At 37.7% G+C, this 27,869-nt stretch overlaps 2 pseudogenes; one reads left to right on the top strand and one right to left on the bottom strand.

Moving 5' to 3' along the window:
* Positions 1-4,972: 4,972 nt before the first annotated feature.
* LOC133792687 (ATP synthase subunit beta, chloroplastic-like) lies at positions 4,973-14,456 on the bottom strand (annotated as a pseudogene).
* A 715-nt stretch (positions 14,457-15,171) lies between these two features.
* Positions 15,172-16,618, top strand: LOC133792693 (ribulose bisphosphate carboxylase large chain-like; annotated as a pseudogene).
* The last annotated feature ends 11,251 nt before the right edge of the window (positions 16,619-27,869 follow it).

Consider the following 27,869-nt stretch of genomic DNA (forward strand, 5'->3'; position numbering starts at 1 on the left):
AAGGTAATATTAGTTAACTGGCCTACCACCAGTTCTATCTTTTCTATAGTCATTTCATCTGCTAACTCCCTTGAAACCTGGGTGGAACTATACAACTGTGCTGGGCCCCTCCGGCTCAAAGCATCCGCCACCACATTGGCCTTCCCTAGGTGGTATAGGATATCGCAATCATAATCCTTAACCAACTCCAACCAACGCCTCTGTCTCATGTTCAGATCCTTCTGAGTGAAGAAATATTTCAAACTCTCGGGATCAGTGTATATCTCGCACTTCTCCCCATACAGGTAATGCCGTCAAACCTTTAGTGCAAATACCACTGTCGCCAGTTCCAAATCATGAGTAGGATATCGCTGCTCATACTCCTTCAGCTGCCGAGATGCATAGGCTATAACATTCTCATTATGCATCAGGACGCAACCTAAACCCATCCTCGATGCATCGCAATAGACCACAAACTTTCCTTCCTTCGAAGGAAGACTCAACACAGGTGCAGAGATAAGCCGTCGCTTCAACTCTTGAAAACTGTTCTCACACTTCTTTGACCAAACAAACTTTTGATTCTTTCTCTTCAACTCTGTCATTGGTGAAGAAATCTTTGAAAACCCCTCTACAAACCGTCTGTAATAACCTGCCAACCCAAGGAAACTTCGCACCTCCGAGGCGTTCTTTGACCTCGGCCAATCCCTTACTGCTTCTACCTTGGACAGATACACCTTAATCCCTTTCGCACCAACTATATGCCTAAGAAAAGTCCCCTCTGGCAACAAAAACTCACACTTCTTAAACTTGGCATACAACTGATGCTCCCTTAACCTCTGTAAAACCTGTCGGAGATGCTGCTCATGATCTGCCTCTGAACTGGAGTAAACCAAGATGTCGTCGATGAAGACAATGACGAACAGATCTAAGAAGTCCTTGAACACCATGTTTATCAAATCCATAAAAGCTGCTGGGGCGTTGGTCAAACCAAAAGACATGACCAAGAACTCATAATGCCCATATCGCGTCCGAAAGGCCGTCTTCGGTATATCCTCATCTTTGATCCTCAGCTGGTGATAACCAGATCGAAGATCAATCTTTGAGAACACCGTCTTTCCCTGCAGCTGATCGAACAAGTCATCAATCCTTGCTAGAGGGTACCTATTCTTGATAGTCAACTTGTTCAATTCTTTGTAATCTATACACATCCTCAAAGTCCCATCCTTCTTCTTAACAAACAACACTGGAGCACCCCATGGAGAATAACCAGGCCTGATGAATCCCAAATCCAGAAGTTCTTGCAACTGTATCTTCAACACTTTCAATTCTGCTGGTGCCATTCTGTACGGTGTCCTAGATACTGGTTCTATCCCTGGTGCTAACTCAATCTCAAACTGAATCTCCCTGCGCGGCAGCAACCCTGGCAGATCCTCAAGAAATACATCCAAAAACTCACACAACAATCTGGTCTCTCCCGGCCCTGCCGGCATAACCCTAGTAGTATCCACTACAATGGCTATAAAACCTATGCATCCCCCCTGCAACAAGTCTCTGGCTCTCAACGCTGAAATCATGGGTACGCGGGGTCCACATACCGCACCTACAAAGACAAAAGAATCCTCGCCCTCAGGCTCAAAAGTCACCATCTTCTTCCTGTAGTCAATAGTAGCTCCATACCTGACCAACCAATCCATCCCTAAGATCATATCAAAATCCTCCATGTCTAACTCAATCAAATCCACCGAAATTTCCCTGCTATCAACCATCACTGGCAGTGCCCTAATCCATCTCCTAGAAACTACCAGTTCCCTGGTAGGCAATAAAGTCCCAAACCCTGCAGTCCGATATTCACTAGGTCTACACAGTCTATCAATCACTCTACTAGACACAAAAGAATGTGTAGCACCAGAATCAATCAATACAGTAAAAGGAATGCCAGCACTAGAAAGCTGATCTGTCACTACCGAGGGACTAGCCTCGGCCTCCGCCTAGGTCAAGGTGAATACTCGAGCTGGAGTCAAGGTATCCACCTTTCCTGCCTCACCTTTCTTCACTGCTGGACAGTCTTTTTTGAGATGCCCTACTATTCTGCACGCAAAGCATGCCTTGGCCCGACACTCACCCAGATGGCAACTTCTACACCTCGGGTACTCTGGATAGGTCCGCCATTCCTTGCCGCCACCCTGATGGCCACCCTGACCCCTCCTATCAGGTCCAGCTGCGGTCAAAGTGTCAGGAGCCTTTCTCTTGAAGTCATTGGGGCCTTCGCCCCTACCTGTCCCTGAAAAAGGAGGCACCACTCTGCGGCTCTCACACCTCACTGCACTTTCCCTCCATATCTTGTTCTCCGCTTCCTCAGCGGTAAGAACCTTCTCAACGGCCTGGGCATAAGTTGTACCTCCAGGTACCGTTGTGATCCTGACATCCCTGGCTATCATAGCATTAAGCCCCCTGATAAATCGATCTTGCTTAGCAGCATCAGTAGGCACAAGATCTGGTGCAAACTTCACAAGCCTATCAAATTTTAGGACATATTCAGTAACAGTCATATTGCCCTGCACCAGACTCACGAACTCATTGACTTTTGCTGCCCTGACGGCAACATTGTAATATTTCTGACTGAACAAGCCTCTGAAACCTTCCCAACTCAAAGAAGTAACATACTTGGTCTGTGACGCCGCTTCCCACCAGATGCGGGCATCCTCTCTCAACATATAAGTGGCACAAGCCACTCTATCATGCCCCTCTATCCTCATGAAATCCAGAATTGTAGTAATCATGGTTAACCATTGCTCGACTTTCAATGGATCCGGTCCCCCTTCAAAGATCGGAGGTTGCTGCTTCCTGAACCGCTCATATAACGGCTCCCACCTGTTCCCAACCTCCCCAGACTGAGCAACCGGTACCACTACAAGTGGTACAATGAGGGCAGCGCTCCCTGATGGAGCTTGTTGTCACAATAGGCGAATCTGTTCATCTTGACTCTGTAATCGAGCTTGCATATTTGCCATTAACTGCTGCCAGTTCTCAGGGACTGGCGGAGGAATCTGGCCCTGGTCATCACCCCCAGTCCCGGACCTAGTGCCGGCTAGTCGCATAGATTTTCTTGGACGCATAACTATCCAAGTCAATTTGCAAACAACGACTCGACAGTCAGACCATGATGACAGGGTAAAAGCTTCTCCAAAATCCATCAATAGAACATAACCACACACACAAACAATCAACATATAGGCATCCATCCATATGCACCGGCTGCTAATAAGCACGCCTCTGACCTCATCACACAATAGCTATTTATCAAGCATTTATCCATACACAATATACAGTTAATCATTCAAATATTCATGTACATGCGCGGCTATGCTAATAAACATGCCTCAATATTCTCACACAATAGTCAAGGGCCAGGCGCTATCAGTATCTCATGCTTCCTATTTATCCAACAGATAACAACAATCATAGTTCATTCCAGGCATATAAGCATATAAGCACATATACACATTACCAAACTCTGAATCGAGCTTGTCTCTAGCAGCGAATGTACATGTCCAACCGGTATTCAGGAACCCTTAAACCTAGGACGCTCTGATACCAAGATGTAACGCCCTGGATAGCCAAGACCGCTACACTGTGTACTTATAAAGGTGCAAGACTTGCTAATCAAGTCATTAATTTAAAAACGTGTCACTAAACATGTATGAACTAAGGTTAAAAAGGTTTTGGTCTCAAAAGTTTCACTTTATATAAATAAGCAGTTATTTACATGGGATCCCAAAAGAAACAGAGTTTTAAAAGTTGGATTATAGACTTCCCAAAATACAAACAACTGTCAGCCATACTAAGGCAAAATGAACAATTTCTGGGTCTCGCGTCCCTGCCTAAACCTCAACCGTGGCGAATGAGCATCTGGCCATGTACATTCTGCTCGCAGAGCTCTCCAAGTCAGGGCTGGTCAAGTTTGCCCTTGCCTTTACCTGCACCATGTAGCACCCGTGAGCCAAGGCCCAGCAAGAAAACATGATGAGCACACAAACAATAATAACAGATAGTAAATTCACTAAGCATGAACTCTCATCAAATAATCCACATTAATCATTCAGTATATATTCAGAATCAAAGATGCAATCAATCACTTATAACATTCATATCACATAATAATTAGGGCCGGCAACTTAGGCCGCACCCTCTATTTATCCCACTGACTCCGGCCCCCTTAAACCGAGCTCAGTGCATAATAAGCTGTCCTCGGCTACCAGTGGCCAAGCCATGCCCTGTGCGCTAGTGTAACCCTTGGCATTCTTAGGCCGTTGGTTCACTGATTAGTTTTCATGGCATAATACCATCCTTTCAAGCATATACAATAGGGAACCCTTAGTCCCATTACAGATATACAACCAGGTGCAGTTTTCTTACCTTTGATCTTTGCGATTACTGATTATGAGCAACGCTCCTCAGGCACGATTCGTTCCTGAGCCCTAGCTTTTATCACATAGTCACAACCAAGGTGTAGGGTTCCATTAATATTCAAATAAGGGTTTCCGGATACAAAACTAACTTTCGGGAATCTGAATTCCACCAAGCACGGTGGTGAAATCGATCCCAAGCACTCTAGGCTAGATTCCCGTGCTTTAAAACCCTAAACATTCAAGTGGGCATCTAAGGGCTGCGACCCTTGAAGCCTAGCCGCGGCCCTGACCTCAAAACAGAACCAAGGGCATGCCTGAAAGAAGATACGCGCCGCGGCCCATGTTTTGGGCACCGTGGCGCTCACCCTTGGTCGAGCTCTCCTGGCTCATCTTCATCCTAGGGCCGCAGCGCTCTAGAACAGAGTCGCGACCCTTCCCTTCGAACCTAGAAATTCCTCCATTTCCAAGCTTAAAACCTTACCCAAGATCACCCCAAAGTTCCCTATTTCAACAACAATTAATCCCAACATTTTTAGAGTGACTTAAACAACATAATTCAATTGAAAACTCAACCTAAAACTCATGGAAATCCCATCTTCAATTTCTGAAACTCAAGAACTTCAAACACTAAAACCAGCCATGTAAAACTCGAATTTAAGCCTCTAAATCATGAATTATAACTTACCTCTACAGCTGAACTCCTTTTCTAGGCAGAATCCATGTTAATTCCCAAGTTTTCTAGCTCCAATTCAACCTTAAACATCAATATCACAATCATCTCATTACTCAGCCAAAAGCTCAAAGTTTCTAACTTCAAAACACAGTTTAATTCTTACCTTAGCCTTGTTTAAATGTTCCCTGGATAATCCTTGAGCTAGCCTCTTTCCCCTCTGAATTCTTCTGAAATCCCAGCTCAAACTCTAGCAATTTCTCCAAAATTCTCAGTGTTCCTTGTTCTTTCTTCTTAGTTTCCTTGAGAGAGAAAATAGCTGAGAAGATAAAAGGGTCAGTTTATTTATTTCTACTGTTTTCCTTAAACTTTAGCCTAACCTTATCCCGTTAAGTCAGTCTCGAGGCTCGGGGTGCTGGAACCGTCCCCGAGGGCAAAACGGTAAAATTTCCCAATATTCCCACCTAGACTTCCTAACCTCAAATATATCTCCATATATTTATTTTCATAACCCAATAGTCTAAATAACTACCCGATACCTAAAATACCCCTGACTTATCCAAAGTCAACTATTAAGCCCCGTTGTGACTTTTCCCGCTATCTAGCCCTAGGATCGCCTCGAGTCGTGCTCTGCAAACCTACCCACATAATAATGTGGTTCTCACAAATACCAAATATATATCACATTTACATTCAATATAGTCATACAAACATTATTAATCATATAATTATGCATTTAAATCTATAAAATCATTCAAATCACATTTAACCCAATAATGCCGTCCCGACACACTAATATAGCCCTTAAGCCTCATTAGCGAATTTGGGGTCGTTACACTTCACTCAGCCATTCTATTCATCATTCAAGCACAGTTCAGAGCCTCTAAGCTGCTAAGTTCGTTCTAGAGAGAAACACTAGGATTTTGGGGTTAAAGCTTTCAAATCTAAAGCTTTTATAAACACTTGGGAAGTAAGTTTTTGTGTGATTTTCAGTGTTCGAGGTATAGATCGAGGTTCTAAGCTATCCAAGGTATTCGTTATCTTTTGGTTTAGTTCACTATAGTTTCTATTATTCTTTCATTTTTCTTCAAATCCTAACTTGTGATAGTGACTTTTGGTTAGGTGTTCAATTTCTTTGAAACATAAAGTTTTCGGTAAGTTTCTATCCCGATGGTTTAGATCTCTCTTCATCTTATTTTCTTTAGGAAACTTATGTTTCTTTATGTTTGGTTTTAGGAGTTTTAATCCTGCTCTTGTCTCCAATATTCCGGTTTTTGGTAAGGAAAATTAGATAGTTTAGTGTTATGACTTAGTTTATGATATAGTTTATGTTTGTATGACCTAACATTTCAGGTACAATAAATGGGTAAGTGTGTCTGGACCTAAGGTGTCCAATGATGTATGACAGACTATGTCCGGTAGGCTCCGTTGCCAAAACTTTATGACGGACCTAAGTGATGTTCGGTGGATGACATACCTATGTCCAGGGCTTAATTGCCACCCTTATATAAGCACTTATCTTTTTATTATATCTGACTTGTTATTATGACCTATAGTTATGATTATGATTTATGACCTATGATCTATAGTTATGATTATGACTTATGACCCATAGTTATGATTATGAGTATGATTTATGACTTATGATTTATGATCTATGACCTATGATTTATGACTATGATATGATTTAGGTTATGATATGACCTAGGATTTATTGTTGTGTGATTAGTATAAATAAGTTTGTTTATGACTTTGGTGAAATTTATGATATGTTTTATTATATGACTAACTCTTGTTTGTATTTTCCTTACTGAGCTTAAAAGCTCACCCCTTATGATGTTGTTATTTCAGGCAATTAAGGATAGAAAGGCCGGTGGCAAGTGGGGACCTAAGAGCTACGTGATGTATTCGTGGGGACCATATAGTTAATGAAGATCAAACAAGCCTATTTTATTAAAGCATGTTTATTTTCAAAAGTTTTATTTAAATGTTGCTCATTTTTATTTTAAAGGCAATTATTTTATTTTTGTAAAACCATGGATCCATGTAATTATTTTCAAGTTTTTAGTCAATAAAAGAGCAATATTTATGAATTATGATCTAACGATGTGTTCTCGGTAATCTATGAGAAATTAGGGCGTTACAATGACTTAATTGCAAATGAATTAATTTTTCATGGCAAGGGAATAATTATGTGATAATTATGGGCAATTGATTAATTATGAATTAATTAATTATTTAACTATATAGTTTTTATTTTTAAAAACTATAGGTTAAAATAAATATTAATTATGTTTGGATTAATATAAAGAGAGATTAATAATTATCTTATTTAGAATAAGATATTTATTTATTTATTTAAAAGTGATATTTTAAGATAAAGTTAATTTTGAATTAACTGATATTTATTTTTGGATAAATATATTGTCTTAAATATTAATTAAACAAACAAATGAGAAAATTAGGGAAAACCTTAATGTGGCTCACGCCACTCACTGTATTGCACAGTGAGTGGTGCCACACACAGGGATTTCCTATTCCTAAGATTTAAATTTTGAATTTCAAATAATTTGATTATTTATTATATATATTTAATTATTATTTTTTTAAATATGATTTAAATTAAATAATTAAAGAGGTTATAACTAATCAGTTTTATTTTAAATACAATAAAGAATAATTAAATTAGTTTATTATCTTTATAAACTTGAAAAGAAGTGACACTTTTAAAAAAGAAATGGTTTTCAGACTGTTGTGGTATACGCTTTCTTTCAAGATTCTTAATATCCACTAGAATTTCATTTCTATTTCATTTACTTCGATTTTCTTTTTATTTTCTATTGATATAAAAAGAAAGTAAATAGAATAAATCAAAGTATATATTATAAAAATTCGCTGCTTTTCAGATTATATCTGAAGAATTAAATATTAAATAAATGATTTACAAATTAAATTTTTTTTCTCTAATTTTTAGCTTATTTAGATTAGATAAGATATAATAGATTCAATATTATCTTTCAATATTATCTCAAGATAAAATAATTGTATATATTACAAATATTCTATTTTATAGGGCTATACGGACTCGAACCGTAGACCTTCTCGGTAAAACCGACCAAAATTTTTATTATCAAATGATTTGAATTGTTTCAAAGACCCAACATGCTTTTTTTTCGCATTGGACTCTTTCGTTACCCGATATAAATATCGGTTAGTCTACCATATTTTTTTTTATAGAAAAATAAAAAGAAAATAAAAAGATGGCTCCACGTGCTCTGATTCATTATGTGCATTCCAATACAGGAGCACTACCAAAGTGTTTCAAAGAAGGATTATCTTGACGTAGGTCTGCTTTTGGCCTATAGATCAACTTAATTAAGTGGAGTTTCTATCGCTCTATTTGAATCAAATATGAAACTGTATACACCTTAAAGTTCATAAGATAGAACGAAAAGATAATTTTGTTGAGGTCCTTATACTCATTAGGCTTAGCATTGAATAAATAGAATATTCACCTTATCAGTATTGCAAATCAATGATGAGTTCTATCTTGGCATCCATTTAGGCGCCCAAATCGAACTAAACCATTTGTTAGACTATTGTTCTCTTCTTTTGTTTCCCAAAAGCATAGAGTAAGGCATCCATTGCTCAATAAGATCAAATCTTTTGATTACATGATGGACTCTTCTAAAAAATATCGGCGCACGTGTAAACGAGGTGCTCTACCAACTAAGCTATTGCCCTTATGCTTGTGATGTTGGAAATGTGCCCTGAAAGCTTATGTAGTAGACATTGTTTTTATGAAATAAATAAATGAATTGAATTTGTTATGCATATATTTTATGGACTATATTATTCTATGATAATATTATGTAAATATCAGGAAAATTCCTAAGTTCATATATGTGATCTCAAACACGTATTGGTACGGGAGGATTGTGTTTGAGATAAATGAACTTGAATAGTTCGCAGTAAAATAAAGTTATGGAATATTTAGATTAATTACTGCAAGTACGGTCCACTAGTATTATGAATACATGTGATCTAGATCCGGATCACTAGTGTGGTAGGAAACTTTAGTGGAGGTGCTTTATATATTAGAGAATATATAGAACTGGACCAGATATGTTTATTAATACTTAGTTAAATACCATTTCGAAGTATTAATTAAATATATCAATTGATGATCATATACAAATAGATCTTAATCCTGAAGTTGCTATGAACTCCTGTTTATGTTATATGAGTTCTTTGATTCACTTGTTAGGGTCTGTCAGAATGATCAGGCTAAAAACTTTTGTTTTGAGAACTCATTAATATAGATAGTTGGGGACATAGCATACAGATATGGAATCTATACCTTCTCGCAAGAGATTGAATGATGGTTCTCTTAAGGGTTGACTTTTGGGACTGAAAGGTTATTGAGCTCAAATTCATAATTTAGTTATGAATTAACCTTCACTAGTAGAGTCAATGGTACTTAAGGAAACAAGACATAATTAAAAGGGTAAAACGGTAATTTTATTCCCGATTAATTATGAACCATTATTAGAGGGTCAAGTTGTATGCAATGATTAAATCAATGGACGCTTTATGATTATAAAGTACTCAGTAAATGAAATGTCTATAATTACAAGAGTTCAATCTCATATTTATAGTGGAATAATCATGAGATTAATAAATTAAGATTATTTAATTAAAGAGTTTAATTAATAATCTCAAATTTATTGGAGCTTGGAATTATAGGTCCATAGGTCCCCATAGCGGCTCTATCAACACTGTTCAAGGTAAGAGTTGATATGAAGGGAAAATAGTTTAAAGACATATTTAGGAAGAAATTTGTTCTTCAGGCCAAATATGCAATTATATGATAATAGTGATTAATTAATTAATTACAAATTAGTTGTAGTTAATCAAATTAATTAATATTTAATTATTATATAATTTTTGAAATTATATTAAATAATTAAATTAATTTTTGAAATTTAATTAAATAATTAATTAATTGTAATTTTCAAAATTATGACTAATTAAATATTTATTTTCAAAAATTTTGGGTTTAATTAATTAGTAGAATTAATTAAATATCTTTATTTGAGTGGGAGAAAATAATATGATAAGTTCAAATTGGATTTGAATTTAAAAGATTAATATTTATTCAAATTATTAATTATATTTGATAATTAATTAAATAGATAGTTAATTTGAATTCAAATTTGAATTAGCTATCAGGTTGTTAGATCTTATCTGACAAAGAAATTTGAATAAATAATTAAATAAAATTTGAAAAACTAATATCCCTAGAAATTAGGAAGCTACACGTTCACACACAGTCCATAGACTGTGTGTGGCGTGTAGGGCATGATATTTTTCAGGGATGAGATTTTCAATTTTATTTATTTAATTAATTAATTAATGGATAATTCAAAAATTGGTTTTTGGATTTTTTCATTAATGGAATAATTAATTAATTAAAAATTAAATTGTAAAATGGCTACAGATTTAATTTTTAAATTTTGAATATTTTCTGTTAAGTATGACTGATCAGAAAATTATTTAGATAAGAAAATAAGAGAAGTGAGAGTGAGACTACTCTACAATTTCACTCTATGAAAATAGAACGATAGTTTTCTCTCCCTGAAAATAAAGAACCAATTCTCAGGCCTATTCTCTTGATCTCATGAGTTGAGTACATCAAGAAGAATCACAAATAAACTATCCTTCATTCTCTAAGTGCCCACACATTTCTTGAGGTGTAGAGAACGCTTTGGAAGATCTTGGTGTGAGTACGTGGGAGCGGCTTGGATAGGAAGATCGTTCTAAATACGAGAAGATATCAAGGACACTTGATAGGCTTCAAGAGGTATGATTTCTATCACTATCTTGCTTATGATTAATGTATGTATATTAATGGATCCGCATATTTAAAGGTAGTTTAAATATGTTACAAAATTTTTGTTGTACACTGAGCCAACCACACCACCTTTCCGCTGCGTATTAGGAAACTCGTTCCTAACAATTGGTACCAGAGCGGTCATTAAACTCTGCATACATTAATTACTGTGTGGGCATAATATGCATTCTTATGTTATTGTAATATATGTGAATGGATGGATGTATGTATGATGATAGTTGATTCTTAAGGGTCGTTAATTATATGGTGTTTTGGGTTTAGGAATTGTTCTTAAAATTCTAGATGAAAAATGTAAGCCATTTTGGGGCATAGGAATTTTTGTAATTTTAATTTTCTATGTTAAAATTATTTGAGAAATTCTGTATGGCCCGAGCCCCGGGTTCTGAGCCTCGAAGCCCGAGCCTCACCCAGCTGCCTTGCTGCGTGCCCAACCCCTGCAGCGTGCCCAGCCGCTGCTGCATGTTGCCAGCCCAGGCGTCCAGGCCGTGCGCCCCTGCCGTGCGCCTCTGGCTGTGCGCCCCTGCCCAGGCGTCCCTGCCCAGGCGCCCCTGCCTTGCGCCCCTGCTCAGGCGCCCCTGCCCAGGCGTCCCGCACCTGCGCCCCTGCCCAGGCGCCCCTGCGCACCAGCCTACAGCCTCGCCCAGCCCAGCCACACGCTGCCTGTGCACCCCATGCCGAGCCACCATGTGCAGCCGCCCCTAGGGTTTTCTAAACCCTAGGGCTTGCATCCAAAAATTGTCCATTTAAATTATGGGCTTAATTAAGTTAACCCATAATTAAAAATTGTTTTATTTTGAATTAATTGTATGAGCCCAAATTCAAATTTGGGCCTAATAACTTATTGGGTTCTGAGCCTCGAAGCCCGAGCCTCACCCAGCTGCCTTGCTGCGTGCCCAGCCGCTGCAGCGTGCCCAGCCGCTGCTGCATGTTGCCAGCCCAGGCGTCCAGGCCGTGCGCCCCTGCCGTGCGCCTCTGGCTGTGCGCCCCTGCCCAGGCGTCCCTGCCCAGGCGCCCCTGCCTTGCGCCCCTGCTCAGGCGCCCCTGCCCAGGCTTCCCGCACCTGCGCCCCTGCCCAGGCGCCCCTGCGCACCAGCCTACAGCCTCGCCCAGCCCAGCCACACGCTGCCTGTGCACCCCATGCCGAGCCACCATGTGCAGCCGCCCCTAGGGTTTTCTAAACCCTAGGGCTTGCATCCAAAAATTGTCCATTTAAATTATGGGCTTAATTAAGTTAACCCATAATTAAAAATTGTTTTATTTTGAATTAATTGTATGAGCCCAAATTCAAATTTGGGCCTAATAACTTATTGGGCATCAAACCCAAGTTAATTATTCTTAAAATTTGTTTAAGATAATTAAAAGTTATTTTAATTCAAAATTAAATGGATAAGTGGCTTAATGGATCAAAACTATGTGTGAAGGCCCTGAGTAATAGATAGAGATCTATTAAGGTCTTATTTAGTTTTTTACATTTTTGTGTATATTTTTGCAAGCGTTGTAATTTTTCTAGAAATACCCAAGACACCCGGCCCGCATTTATTTATTTATTTAGCTAGTATTTATTTATTTAAATGTTTGAATGTGATTAAATTGTTTAATACTTTATCATTCATTTTTTGACATGCCATACATATAACCCACACAGTATTTAAAATTGTGCATGCATCTCATATGAGTAGAAACATGCCTTAGGATTGTCCTATGTGATTATATGCTGGTCCATATAATAATAAATCAAGTTTTTAACTAGTTCAAGAGCGGAAACAGATTTTAAAAGTGGTTTAATTTCTAGTATTTAATAAAATTGTTTTATTAAATTATAAATGATATTCTTAGTAATTATAGCAAAATAAAATTGAACTAATTAGGGCATAGTTCTATAATTTTAATTTTGCTTAATTTGATTAGTAATTATTAGAATATCATTTGGTAAAAATAGATCACTTTATTTTTACAACCAATTAAAAAGCATAGGATGTTTTGAGAAAACACATGTTCTAAAATAGTGAGTGGGAGAGGGAGTTATGACAATAAATCCCATGGTCTCCATTATTAGTTAGCATCGAGGTAACATGGAGAGGGCCTCGCGACACCATTGCTTGTGTCCCCCTAAGGAAGGCTTTCGACTGTGTTATTCTCAAGGCAAACTTCTTTTTCAAGAATAAGATTTAATGATGTATTTCAAGTTTGACTGACCCTAAGGCACACTCTTGAGTTAAGTCATTGATCTAAAATAATGGGTTACACTCTTGACTGACCCAAGAATAGCTATAATGTCCCGAAGTTCTTTGTGACATTGTAAAGATTCTTTAACTCTTTGCGCAGTTTCATAATGTTCTTCACCAACAATCTGAGGTTGGAGCATTGTTGACGTTGAATCTAAAGGATCTAATGCTGGATAGATGCCTATGGCGGCCAATCCTCTTGATAGTACGGTAGTTGCATCTAAATGTGCAAATGTCGTGGCCGGAGCTGGATCGGTCAAATCATCCGCGGGTACATAAACTGCTTGAATAGAAGTTATGGACCCCTCTTTGGTAGAAGTAATTCTTTATTGTAAAGAACCCATTTTAGTACTAAGAGTGGGTTGATAACCCATAGCGGAAGGCATTTTGCCTAATAAGGCGAATACTTCGTATCCTGCTTGGACAAAATGAAAGATATCGTTGACAAATAGAAGTACATCTTGTTCATTAACATCTCGAAAATACTCCGCCATAGTTAGAGCAGTTAAGCAAACTCTCATACGAGCCCTTGGTAGTTCATTCATCTGACCATAGACTAGATCCACTTTTGATTCGACAATATTTTGTTCATTAATTATGCCAGATTCTTTCATTTCCATGTAAAGATCATTTCCTTCACGGGTACGTTCACCTACTCCGCCAAATACGGATACACCCCCATGAGCTTTGGAAATGTTGTTGATCAATTCCATAATGAGTACTGTTTTACCTACTCCAGCACCCCCGAAGAGTCCTATTTTTCCTCCACGACGATAAGGGGATAAAAGATCTACTACTTTAATTCCTGTTTCGAAAATCGAAAATTTTGTATCTAATTGTATAAAGGCAGGTGCATATCTATGAATTGGAGATGTTGTTCGAGTATCTACCATACCTAAATTATCAACGGGATCCCCAAGTACATTGAAAATTCATCCTAGTGTCGCTCCGCTGACTGGAACACTTAAAGGAGCTCCTGTGTCAATCACGTCCATTCCTCTCATTAGACCATCTGTAGCATTCATAGCTACAACTCTAACTTGATTATTTCCTAATAATTGCTGTACTTCACAAGTCACATTAATTTGTTGACCAACAGTATCTCGACCCTTAACTATCAGAGCATTGTAAATATTAGGGATTTTCCCCAGCAGAAAAGCTACATCCAGTACTAGACCAATGATTTGAGCAATACGCCCCAGGTTTTTTTTTTCAAGCGCGGGAACCCTAAGACTAGAAGTGGTAGGATTTATACTCATAAAATAAAAGAAAAAAGATGTTGACATTTTTTGTGAAATTGAAATAAAAAATAAAGTTTCGAGAGCAAATCAAGTTAAGTCGATCGGTTAATTCAATTAAGAGATGGGTGTTAGCACTCGATTTTGTTGGTAACAAATATTCAACCAAATCCAATTCAATTGTTTAGTTATTTTTTTTTTCAAGTTCAACCAAAGCCAATTAAACCCCAGTTTCTAATTCAAAATAAAATATCAAGCAGATGAATAATTTTTTTGAGAAAGCCGTCGAATTTGAACCTGAACTACATTTATGCTTCATTTTTCCATCTCGTTGGATCTTATTGCCTATTTCAACATATCGATGTAGGCTTAGCCTATTATTATTTTAGAATATTTTATTTTTTTATATTTATACCCCTTCTTTCTTTTCATGGACGAATTTCGCCTATTTTTACATCTAATATAGGATTTACATATACAACATATATTACTATCAAGGGCACATTTATTATATATTTTGATTCAAAAATAAAGGATACGGAATTATAAACTTGAAAAAACAAGATAGGGTTGCACTATATATATGAAAGAGTATACAATAATCATGTATTTGACGAATCAAATACCACGGTCTAATAACAAACCGTTCGTTCTGATCAGTTGATAATTTTATGAAAGATTCCTGTGATAAGGTTTCATTAACTCCTAATCCATGTCGAGTATACCTTGTTGTAGGGAGGGACTTATGTCACCACAAACAAAGACTAAAGAAAGTGTTTGATTCAAAGCAGGTGCTAAAGATTATAAATTGACTTATTACACTCTGGACTATGAAATCATAGATACTGATATCTTGGCAACATTCTGAGTAACTCCTCAACCTAGTGTTCCCCCTGAAGAAGTTGGGGCTACGGTAGCTTCTGAATCTTCTATTGGTACATGGACAACTATATGGACTAACAGGCTTACCAGCCTAGATCGCTACAAAGGCTGGTGCTACCACATTGAGCCCGTTGCTGGAGAAGAAAATCAATATATTGCTTATGTAGCTTATCCCTTAGGCCTTTTTGAAGAAGGTTCTGTTACGAACAAGTTTACTTCCATTGTGGGTAATGTATATGGGTTCAAGGCCATGTGCACTCTACGTTTGGAAGATTTGAGAATCCTTCCTTCTTATACTAAAACTTTCCAAGGTCCGCCTCATGGGATCCAAGTTGAGAGAGATAAATTGAACAAGTATGGCCGCCCACTATTGGGATGTACTATTAAACCTAAATTGGGGTTATCTGCTAAGAATTACGGTAGAGCAATTTCTAAATGTCTTCGCGGTGGACTTGATTTTACCAAAGATGATGAGAACGTGAATTCCCAACCATTTATGCGGTGGAGAGACTGATTTTTATTTTGTGCAGAAGCAATTTATAAATTACAGGCTAAAACATGGGAAATCAAAGGACATTACTTGAATGCTACTGCAAGTACATGTGAAGAAATGATCAAAAGGGCTGTATTGGCCAGATAATTAGGAGTTCCTATCGTAATGCATGATTACTTAACAGGAGGATTCACTGCAAATACTAGCCTGGCTTAATATTGTCGAGATACTAGTCTACTTCTTCACATCCACCCTGCAATGCATGCAGTTATTGATAGACAAAAGAATCATGGTATACACTTTTGTGCACTAGCTAAAGCATTACATATGTCTGGTAAAGATCATATCCATTCGGGTACTGTAGTATGTAAACTTGAAGGGAAAAAAGAAATCACTTTAGGCTTTGTTGATTTACTACATGATGATTTTATTGAAAAAGATCGGAGCCGTGGTATTTATTTCACTCAAGATTGGGTCTCTGTACCAGGTGTTCTGCCCGTGGCTTCAGGGGGTATTCACGTTTGGCATATGCCCGCTTTGACCAAGATCTTTGGAGATGATTCCGTACTACAATTTGGTGGAGGAACTTTAGGACATCCTTGGGGAAATGCACCCGGTGCTGTCGCTAATCGAGTAGCTCTAGAAGTATGTGTACAAGCTCGTAATGAGGGACGTGATCTTGCTCGTGAGGGTAATGAAATTATTTGCGAGGCTTATAAATGGAGTCCTGAACTAGCTGCTGCTTGTGAAGTTTGGAAGAAAATCAAATTTGAATTTGAAGCAATGGATACGTTGTAATCCAGCAATTACTTTCCGTTTCTTTCTTAAATTGAATTTTGAATTGAAATTAAACTTGGCCCAATCTTTTACTAAAAAGATTGAGTCGAATACAAGGATACAATCACTAGCGACAGAGTCATTACGCTAAAAATCTTCTAGTTGATAGATCCATACTTAATATAAAAGATCTTAAATACAAAATAATACAAGAGGAAACCACTTAAACATTTTCTATTGTTTGTTGGATTCACAATTAATTCTGAATCCTTAGGATTTGTGTATTCTTTTTTATTTATATTATTTTATTTCTATGTATATCCAGCGGTTTCAGATCATGGATTGAGTCAAATATCACAACTTCTTCTACCCATCTTATGTACTGTCCTTTTCATTTTGTGTTGTAATAGAAACTGTTTAGTAGGCGAGATTTTACGAAAAAGTTCTTAAGATTTATAGAAGAGAACAATTATTTCTTTTTTTTCAATGCGAATTTGACACAGCATGGGGAACCAACTATTTCAAATTAATTATTTATAATTGAAAAGGGGGTTTTATCCTATCCTATTTTATCATATATAACAAAACGATACTACAGGTTCTCAAAAAAGATTTTTTTTTTCAGTACCCCACTTCATCAAATGACTATTCATCTATTGTATTTTCATGTAAATAAAGGCTAGAAAGTTCTATGAACAAGCGACGATTTGATTCAATGTTGTTTAGCGGGGTATTAGAATACATGTGTGGGCTAAGTAAATCGATAAATAGTCTTGGTGATCCTATTGAAAATACGAGTGTAAATGAAGATCAAATTCAAAATGATATGGATAAAGACATCCCTGGTGGGAGTGATAGTGACAATTCTAATTACAGTAATGTAAAAATGGAAGATTTAGTTACGGTTAGAAATAAACTTTCTATCTTTATCCATGGATTCCTTACTCATACTCATTCAATTGGAAGTATTGATCCAATTTTTTAAAATTATGTTTCATAATTCCACAATCCAACTTTTCAATTTGTAATTGACTCTTAGATACAAATAACGAGAATGTATATTTTTCCTCGAATTTTTCATTGAGAGGAAAATGGTTAAATCCTTTTTATGAGATAAAGTTTTTGATCAGGATGGAATATTCATCAAATCGAGGGACCCCTTAACTCTATAAGGGGTTAATAGAACGAATCACACTCTTTCTAACAAGAAAGCGATAGTTTTTCTAAACCTGAAAAACTATCCAATACATCTTCTCTCAAACTTCTCTACATCTCATGTGTTGAGTACATCTAAGGAGTCCTAAATCAACCTTTTGAATCCTACATACCCACACACGTCCTTATGTGTTTGAGGATTGGTCTAGAAGATCAAGGTGTGAGCTTTCAGAATTTGGATGGGAAGATCGTTGATTTATACACAAAGATTCATGGATACTTGATAGGATTCAAGAGGTAATATCTAATCTATTTGTATGTGATTTAATATATCTATATATGTATGATCCTAGCTAGTATTGATTAATTTTTAAAAACCCATTTCTGTTGCGTATCTCTAATTTACACTTTTAATACCAACAATTGGTACCAAAGCAGTCTACATATCTATATATATAAAATGTTGTGTGAGTTATTGCATCCGTTAGAATTATATTGATATGTATATTGAATGGATGGATATATTTTTTGAATGTATGGTTGAATGCTGGATCGTTAATTATATGGTACTATTGGGTTAGGAATTTGAATTTCTAGATCTTGTGTAAGCCATAAAGGGCATATGAGTTTTGTAAAATTTTATTTTTGAAATATGTATTTTAAAAATCTATACACAAAGAAGAAGAAAGAAGGACCAAAGCCTATGGCCCGAGCCCTAGCCCTAGCCGCACGCACCAGCCTGAGCCGTGGCTCCCTGTGCACTGCATGCATGCCGAGCCTACAGGTGCACCTGCGCCTGCCTGCGCACTTGAGTGCCCAACCCAAGCCTCCCCACTGCCGTGTGCATCCCAGGCCTCCCGAGCTTTGCACCTTGCACACCTGCCGCGGTCCCTGCGCAACACGCACACACATGTCTTGTTCTAGCTGCCTGGTGCGTGCGTCACTGCAGCCCGTGCGCACCTTAGGTGCCATGCTCGCTGCCTGTGGTAGCCACCAACCTGAGCCCTTGGCTCCCATGGTTCCGCTGACTCTGGTGGTCTAAGGCACCAATCTTGTGTTCGACTTCTATGCCCTAATTAAAACCCAATTTCTTTGTAATCTCATTTTATTATCAATAAAATAATAGAAATCATTTTTGACATGGTCAATCACTTTGCTCACATGTTTTATTTTGATGATTATTTGTTTAATATAAACTTCTATTAAGTCCCGAGCATATAGCCAATCATATTTATAGTGACGTAATCACAGTGGAATATAAATATGATTATATGTTAAAAAATAAGTTAGTCCTATGATTAGTGAGTGCACAAGATTTACACTAACTTGCCAATCTACGATATGGTCTACTTACACATTGTAGTGTTATGTTCTTTCTAGAACATTAGCAAAGTAGATAAGATCAGATATATTTGTTAAATCGGACTGGACCGATATTGACTTTAGATAGATAAGTAAATGTACCATTATTATCGAATATAGTCATATCATAAAGTTGACCATAGGTCAATTCAATATCAATTCTTAATGGTTAGTATTCTAACTGATTGTATTATTTAAGTCATTTGATTTGTTCGTTACTAGCTTACCCTACGGACTAGCCCATACTTAAATCATAGGGACTTGGGTAGTATAATTGAGTGGGAGTGTTAACTATAGATATGCACATCTATAGCTTCTAGCAAGAAGTGAAATGATGATCACCTTATAGCTTGGTTCAACGAGTTAAATCACCGAGTACTCATTTTTGTGATTAAAGTTAACAGAAATATCATTTACAAGGAACTTAGTGGTATTTAAGGATAAAATACAATGAGGGGTAAAACGGTAGTTTGTACCCGACTCAGTTGTAGATCATTTATAGAGGATTGAATGACAAATTATGGTTGTAACTATGGATAACGTATTTACTTTAAGTGTAAAGTGTTCTATGAGTTCAAGAGTGCAATTCCGAGTCTTTAGTGGAGTCACGATGAATTAATAAGGTAGTGAAATTATTCAATAATAATTTTACGGTAACTTATTGGAACTTGAATTCACGGGTCAATGGTCCCCACAATGCCTTTGATTAAATCATCTAGATAGTATCGATTAATTGATTTAATTATCAATTAGGATTGCCAAAATTATTTTGTGTTAATTTCGAACAATTTTACTAAGATGTGGAATTTAAAGAAAAAAAGAGAAATTTGAGAAAATTTATTAATTATGACAAATTGGTATCAAATTGATAAATAATATTATATCAAGGCTCAAATTGTAATTAGTTAATTTGAATAAATGATTTAATTAATATATAATTATAATTATATATATGTATATAAAGTTTTAATAAAAACTTTATAAGATTTCGTTAAACGAAATTAGTTTATATATATTATATTTATTTAATTAATTAATAAGGGTTTTGTTTTATTATATAATTATAGAAAATAATAGGTTCATAATTAATCGGGAATAAGATTACCATTTTACCCTTTTAATTATCTCTTGTTTTCTTAAGTACCATTGACTCTACTAGTGAAGGTTAATTCATAACTAAATTATGAATTTGAGCTGAATAACCTTTCAGTCCCAAAAGTCAACCCTTAAGAGAACCATCATTCAATCTCTTGCGAGAAGGTATAGATTCCATATCTGTATACTATGTCCCCAACCATCTATATTAATGAGTTCTCAAAACAAAAGTTTTTAGCCTGATCATTCTGACAGACCCTAACAAGTGAATCAAAGAACTCATATAACATAAACAGGAGTTCATAGCAACTTCAGGATTAAGATCTATTTGTATATGATCATCAATTGATATATTTAATTAATACTTCGAAATGGTATTTAACTAAGTATTAATAAACATATCTGGTCCAGTTCTATATATTCTCTAATATATAAAGCACCTCCACTAAAGTTTCCTACCACACTAGTGATCCGGATCTAGATCACATGTATTCATAATACTAGTGGACCGTACTTGCAGTAATTAATCTAAAGATTCCATAACTTTATTTTACTGCGAACTATTCAAGTTCATTTATCTCAAACACAATCCTCCCGTACCAATACGTGTTTGAGATCACATATATGAACTTAGGAATTTTCCTGATATTTACATAATATTATCATAGAATAATATAGTCCATAAAATATATGCATAACAAATTCAATTCATTTATTTATTTCATAAAAACAATGTCTACTACATAAGCTTTCAGGGCACATTTCCAATAGAAACATATTGTAACGTCCCAAAATTCCTAATAAGGCTTAGTGCCTTGATTAGGGTGTCGAAAGGGCATAATTATAATTATGTGTGGTTTAATGAATATTTATGTGATTATGTTAATTACATGAGTTATATTATAATATGAATAATTATGCATGTTTAAGTGTATTAAATGTGCTTACAGGCCCGCTGTTATTTAAAGGGGCATATTTGTAATTTTGGCCCACTGAGGGCATAATTGTGAGTATATTAAGTTATATGACTGAGACCACATTATTATGTGGATATATTTGAGATATTCGGCAAGAGTCGGTCTTTTTGAGCAAAATAGCGTTAAGGTCACAACAGGGATAAATACCCAGCTTAGGGTAAACCTATGGGTATTTTCAATAATTTGGTGAATTATCGAGACTCATTGGAATATGAGTTGTATTTAGGGAAAATAGTGGTTTTTCATGATTGGTGAAATTAATCGGGGATTTTAAGTAGAATTTGAAGTTTGGTAGGATTAGACTTTCAAATGACCTTTTTGCCCTTTATAGGCTTTGGGAGAGGATTATTTGGGCAATGTCGTTTTGGTCTTTTGAGACCTTTATGTATTAATTTAAGGGCTGAGTTAATTGACTCAAAAAAAACCCTCACTCTCTCTGCTCTCTCATTACTCTCTCTCTCTCTCCCTCTCACTTGTGATTTGGCTTCAAGAAGAACTTTGGAATTCTTGATCATTCTTTAGTCTGGGAGGGAGCTTGTGGATTGAAACTTGCTTTGGGAGATTTTAGAGGCTGTCAAGATAGGAGAACCAGGTGGGGAGCTCGAATTTGCAGAGGTAAGTTAAGTTTTTGAAGCTTTTTGAGTTTCTTTCTTTAGTATATGGAGATAGTTCGAATTTTGGGTTTTAATTGAGTTTAAGAGGTTTTGATGGTTGGTTGTTGTGTATCTAAGGTACTGGGACCATTTCTATGGTCAATTCTGGTTAAAACAATGTTTTGGAGTTGTTTTGGGAAACTTGGGATTTTTTAAAATTGTTATTTTTTGGGTTCGAAGGGTAGCGTCGCGGTGCTTAGTAAGAGTGTCGCGGCCCGCTTGAACATCTTTAAGGTTGGTGGTGCCTCGGACCGCCTTGGCATCGTGGCCTTTAGTAGGCAACACCGCAATTCAAAATGTGAGGAATTTGTTAATGGGCTCCTGCCCAGTTAGGCGTCACGACCCTTAGTGGTGGTCGTAGCGGCGCAAATTGCCTAAGAATTTAGGTTGGCTCTTCGGCCTAGAGTGGGTCGCAGCACAGTTGGGAGGCAGCGCTGCTCTAAAAGGGAAATTTGGAATATGTGGCTTAGGTTTTGGAAACCCAAATCAAAAGGGCTCAGGAATGGTTCTACTCCCCGGTTTAGTAGAATTCAAGATCCCGGAGGCTAGGATTTGGTCTGGACGGCTTTATTGGTTTGATTATTGATGAATATTCCTCGTTATGGTTATGACTAGGGTGTACCACTAGGCATGGGAGGTAAGGATTGCACTCAGGGTTGTTATATTTGTGTGCTTAGGACTTAAGGTAAGAAAACTAGTATATGCACATAGAGCTAATCGGTTGGTATACTCATTAGCATTGAATTATCTGCAAATATGAGGTATAACTGATATTTGGCCGTCGTGTTGAACGTGGGGGCAAACGCATTGAGCGTGGGGCTAGTCGGCAAAGCATGCGGAATATAGGCTGTGAAGTTGAATCCAATATGAGGGTGCAGTCCCCACTCGCTTAGCATAAACCATGAGCTAAGGGCCTGAGTACACATCTCGCTTAGTTGGGTCGCTGATGTCACGGGCTGCCAACTTTACTCCTCGAATTGATGGAATGTGCGACACGCATTAGCACACTCAACTAGCAAGTCAGCCTAAAACTCACACCTACGGCAAACAAGCCCAACAGTTAGCCACGATACAAGTCTCCCACATGTAAGGGCAATGACGAAGCATGAGCAAGCACAAAGCAAGCCATCCATAGACAACATCCCACAAAACAACTAGCATATAACATAGGCAAGTGGCACGCGATGGCCCAACAAAGGCAACAAACAAGCAACAAATAGACCATGAAGAAAGCATACACAACGAGGCATGGATAAACCTCGTTTTATTAATATATGGTCTTGATAGGGCAAAGTAGTACACATCTTAAGCCCCTATCTGTTGGTGGTCGTGGTGCTTCCCTAAGTCACCAGGTCACCTCCCCCTAAGGAGAATTCTAAGGAAATAAAGTCTTCCCAGAAACATATATGATTTTCTCCTGGAAACATATACATAATTACAAAAGTGCAATCCCCCTACCCTTGAGGTTACAAGATGCAAGACTTGATTAATGATCAAGCATCAAGGCATGCTCATACATACAAAATGGCCCCCTGAGGTGTGTCATGTCGCAGCATGTCACACTCTCCCCCACTTAATTCTTCGACGTCCTTGACGAACCTTCTCCTTGTTGATCTTCGATATTCTACGTAAGCTTGTGCAAGTCCTCCGCCCTTTCCCAGAAAATTTCTTCATCTCCGAGCTCTTTCCACTTCACCAGAACTCTTTCTTCTTCTTTCTGTCCATGACCATGGTCCTCTCTACTAGGATTTCTTCAGGTTTTATGCTGCTTTGTGGCTTGACTGTAGCGTCTCAAAATTTTACTTAGCTAGATAGTAGTAGTATAAGTAGTAGCTTGTAGTATTTTAGTTTTCGTGATTATTGGTTCAAGCCGGGAGTTATTTGGAAACTCATAGAAATAGTTATAGATTTTATAAGCTTAACCTATAGTTTAGAAATATTAATTATAACATAAGGTTTGATTAATGTAGCTAGTCCTAGAAATATTATTTATTATAATCTAAGGTTTAGATAGAACTAATAAGAACATGACACTTGTCACAAGCATGTTTATTAAGGATTTAAGCATTTTGGATAAATAATTTAATAAAGGATAAATCTAGAAGCTCTAGAACCTTCCAGCAACTGTTAGGATCATGTTTTACTTAGTCAAAATTATTTTAACAAACTTCAAATATGCTAAAGTGTGCAAAAACGTGTTTAAAATATCATCATATGTCGATATATCGCAGCTATAGGGCCGATACATCGCCTACGGAAGATACAGAAAACACGTCGATTTCACATGAACGAAAGCTCGAGGCATAGGTAGGGGCGATATATTGCCTAGGGTAGGCAATATATCGCTCCTGGAGCCATTTTTGAAACTTTGTGGATTTAAATTAGAAACAACCCTCAACAACTTGGACTTGCTCTTGAACGTTTTTGACCGAGTTCTGGGCATCTGTTGAATCGAAAATTCAAATATATTCAATTTATTTATTCATTTTAAAAGGGGTTAGTTTCACTTCTTGAAATCTATAAATTGGACATAGTACTCAGCCATTTCATTCATCATTCAAGCATTTTTCAGAGGCTCCAAGCTGCTAAGATTATTCTAGAGAGAAAACACTAGGGTTTGGGATTTAAAAACTTTTCAATCTAAGCTTTATAAACACTTAGGAAGTAAGAAAGAGTGATATTTCGGTATTGAGGTGTAGATCAAAGTTCTAGTCCATTCAAGGTTTTCTTAGCCTCTGGTTTAATCCAACATAGTTCTTTTATTTTCTTTCATTTTCTTTCAGATCCTAACTCTTTAATATGGCTTTTGGTTAGGTGTTTAAGTTATTGAAACTTAAGGTTCTTCCATAAGTTTCTATCATGATGGTTTAGATCTCATTTTCATCTCCATTTTTCTTTAGAAACTCATGGTTCTTATTGTTGATTTTAGGAATTTTCCAATCCTGTTCTTGTCTCCAATATCCCAGTTTTTGGTAAGGAAAATAGGTTAGATTATATGATATGTTTATATGCTATGATATGTTATGTGCTATGGATATACGTATGGATATGTTTTTAGTCGCTTGGGGCTTATAGTTGCTTAGATAGAAAACCCCAAGATGTTTATCATTATCGTGGTTTAGAGTTATGATTTACCCTACCTCAATTAGTGGACTGAGGACCTAGATGGGTTATCATATACTACCTTGTGATCTAAGCTACCTCGATTAGTAGACTGAGGACCTAGATGGTTTTATAACATGCCACGGTAATGAGTTAATGGCCATTAATATGTTAGTCCTATACGATATATGTTTTTACGTTATATGTTTTATAGTACATGTTTTATGATGCATGATATAGGATATATGATTTTAGTAGATTTTCCTTGTTGGGCATTAGGCTCATTCCTTTTATTTTAGATGGTGCAGGAAAATGAGCTTGGAAGGCGGGTTGGATTCGTGGTAGCTTGGCATGTGTATTGGGAATGGATTGATTGAATGGACTGCTAGAAGATCGAGGATGACGTTGTTTCAAGTCTTTTAATTTATGTTCTTATGTATTTTCGCACTTAGTTTTTAAACAACTAAAGTTTATGATTATGTTTTTTTTAAATAATGGGATCTCATACCATATTTTGTATTTCATACCGTAGTTTGGATTTTTAATAAAGTTATAATATTTTTAAGTATATATATGTATTCCAAAATAGTAGCTATGTCTTAGTAGTTTGTAATGGTTTGAGGTCTTAGAATTAGTCGGGTCATTACAGTTGGTATCAAAGCTCACAGTTCATATGCATGAAGTTCTCCTTGATACACACGCACAAGCTCTGGATCTAATCGCCAATGTAAGTGTTTATGTTATGTGTTATACCCAGATTTCGAGCCATGATAAATGTGACCTCGAAAGCTAGATTCGCAGCGAATGAACTCGTAAAGTCTGAAGTATGTTCCAAGACTAGACATCGAGCCTGCAAAGCTGAGACGACTTCGAATATGGTGGCCTCGAAATCCACACGATCTCGAATGGTAGCTCCCGAGATGTATCTATCCTCAGGGATGACCTCGGATCATGGGTTCCGAGCCTGACGCGCGAACGATCTCGAAAGCCATGTGACCTCGGGAGATGTTATTAGCTCGAAAGTTGATGTGAGACCTGGGAGAATAAGGCATTGGTGATATATGATAATAACCTTGAATATCTTAAAGTGTTGTCTATAAGAGACGTGGTCTACATTTATTACTGTAAATCCCCTAAAATCATGGGATATTATTTGATTAGTTATACGCCCCCTGGTCTTCAAGGACGTTTCCTTTTATATCGGATTATAGGCATTTAAGGCCATTTGATTTATTTGCACAAAAAGAGTAACTACCTAAAATATGTGGGATAGTATTCTACAATCTTCTCTATAAATGGAGAGGTCGTGCACCATTGTAAGGGACCGAATCTCTGAATCTTGAGAGAAAACTCTGAAGAATTCATACTTGAAGAATTTTCAGAGATCATCTTGAGTTTAATAACAAAGACTCGTGGACTAGGCAGATTTAACTGCTGAACCACGTAAAAATTGTGTTTTGTACTATCATATTTATATTAGCCATCACTGTTTGTTGTTTACATGCTCTTCTTTCACAGTTGACAAAAAACGGCATCAACAGTTTGGTGCTTTCATTGAGAGCCTTAAGCATTCATCCCTGAGTAAGTCATGGCCACTAATAATTAGAACGTTACTGAAGAAAATTACCCAAGACGTCCTGGGAAACAACCAATGGAAAACCTGGATGTTGAAGAAAGAAGTGGATCTTCCGATTCCCGGGGACCACCTGCTCCACCAAGGGATGAGGATATGTATTACAATCCTGAGCGGTATGTTCCCATTGTGGAACTTGAAAACCGGCAATTGAAGCAGTAGTTGGCAGAGGCCAACAAACGGAATAAGGAGTTGGCAAGGATAGCCGCAGAGGCGCAGGTGGCTCAGCCCTCGGCTCCGCGCGAAAACCAAGTCCCTCCTCCAAGGGACGTACACGTTCCTCCCCGTAGACCCCGTGGGCGCCCACGAAAAGATGCTGCCGCAAGGAGGCCGGCTCAACCTCCGGCACCAGCAGAGCCATCCGCTCCCCCTAGGCCTCAGAGAAATACTCGGGCAAGGGCCCCGGCTAACCCGCCTGTGGAAGTACCTACGGGAACTGAGAACAACCGAACCCCTGCAGAGGCTCGGACTCAAATACCTGGGAGCGCACCAAATGCGACCGACCCATCTCGGGCAAACTCTGGATCGTCTAGGCCGCGACATGGATGGCAGCCACCGTCACCCATACGGTTCCCTCCATCACCTATAAGATATCCTTCGCCCCCCCCCCCCCCCCCCCCCCCGTAGGAATGCTCAACCAGTTCGAGATCAGGGCGAAAGGCGTGCGGGAGGAAGACAAGGAAACGGGGAGGCTTTCCAGGAGCGGAGAGGCGCCCCATCTGAAAAAAGTCAAACATCTCGGTCTCGCACGGCGGAGATGAGACGACATGGAAAGAATCCATCACGAAATAACCATGCGACGAGTTTTACCAGTGATGATTCTGGAGATACCAGGTCAGTCAGCAAGCATGACCGAGGTCGTAAGAATACTGGAAACCGCAGAAATCGTCCCGACCTGCGAGAGCACCTGAATCAAAGTCGGGGTAATGGTGACCCAATAAATCCAGACCTGAGGGATCGCTTGAATAGGCGTAGAGATCCCTTGCGGAGACGCAAGCCTGGAATTATGATCGATGACAACCGATTCCAGACAGTACCCCTTGCGGACCCAGTCCAAGAAAGAATCGATCAGCTTGAAAAGGCCTTTAGGCTTTTGAAAAATGAGCAAGAGAATGATCGATATGAAGACTCTGACAAGGAGCTTGAACCGTTTGCTCCCCATATTTCCAATACTCCATTTCCTCAAGGGTTTCGGATCCCTCACATCCCAATGTTCGAAGGAAAGACCGACCCGTATAGTCATCTGAGCACGTTCAAAACCATAATGAGAGCCAGTAACGTGGGTTACGAGCTCAGATGCATGTT

This window comes from Humulus lupulus, chromosome 1, assembly GCF_963169125.1.
Source record: "Humulus lupulus chromosome 1, drHumLupu1.1, whole genome shotgun sequence".
NCBI classification, from domain to species: domain Eukaryota; kingdom Viridiplantae; phylum Streptophyta; class Magnoliopsida; order Rosales; family Cannabaceae; genus Humulus; species Humulus lupulus.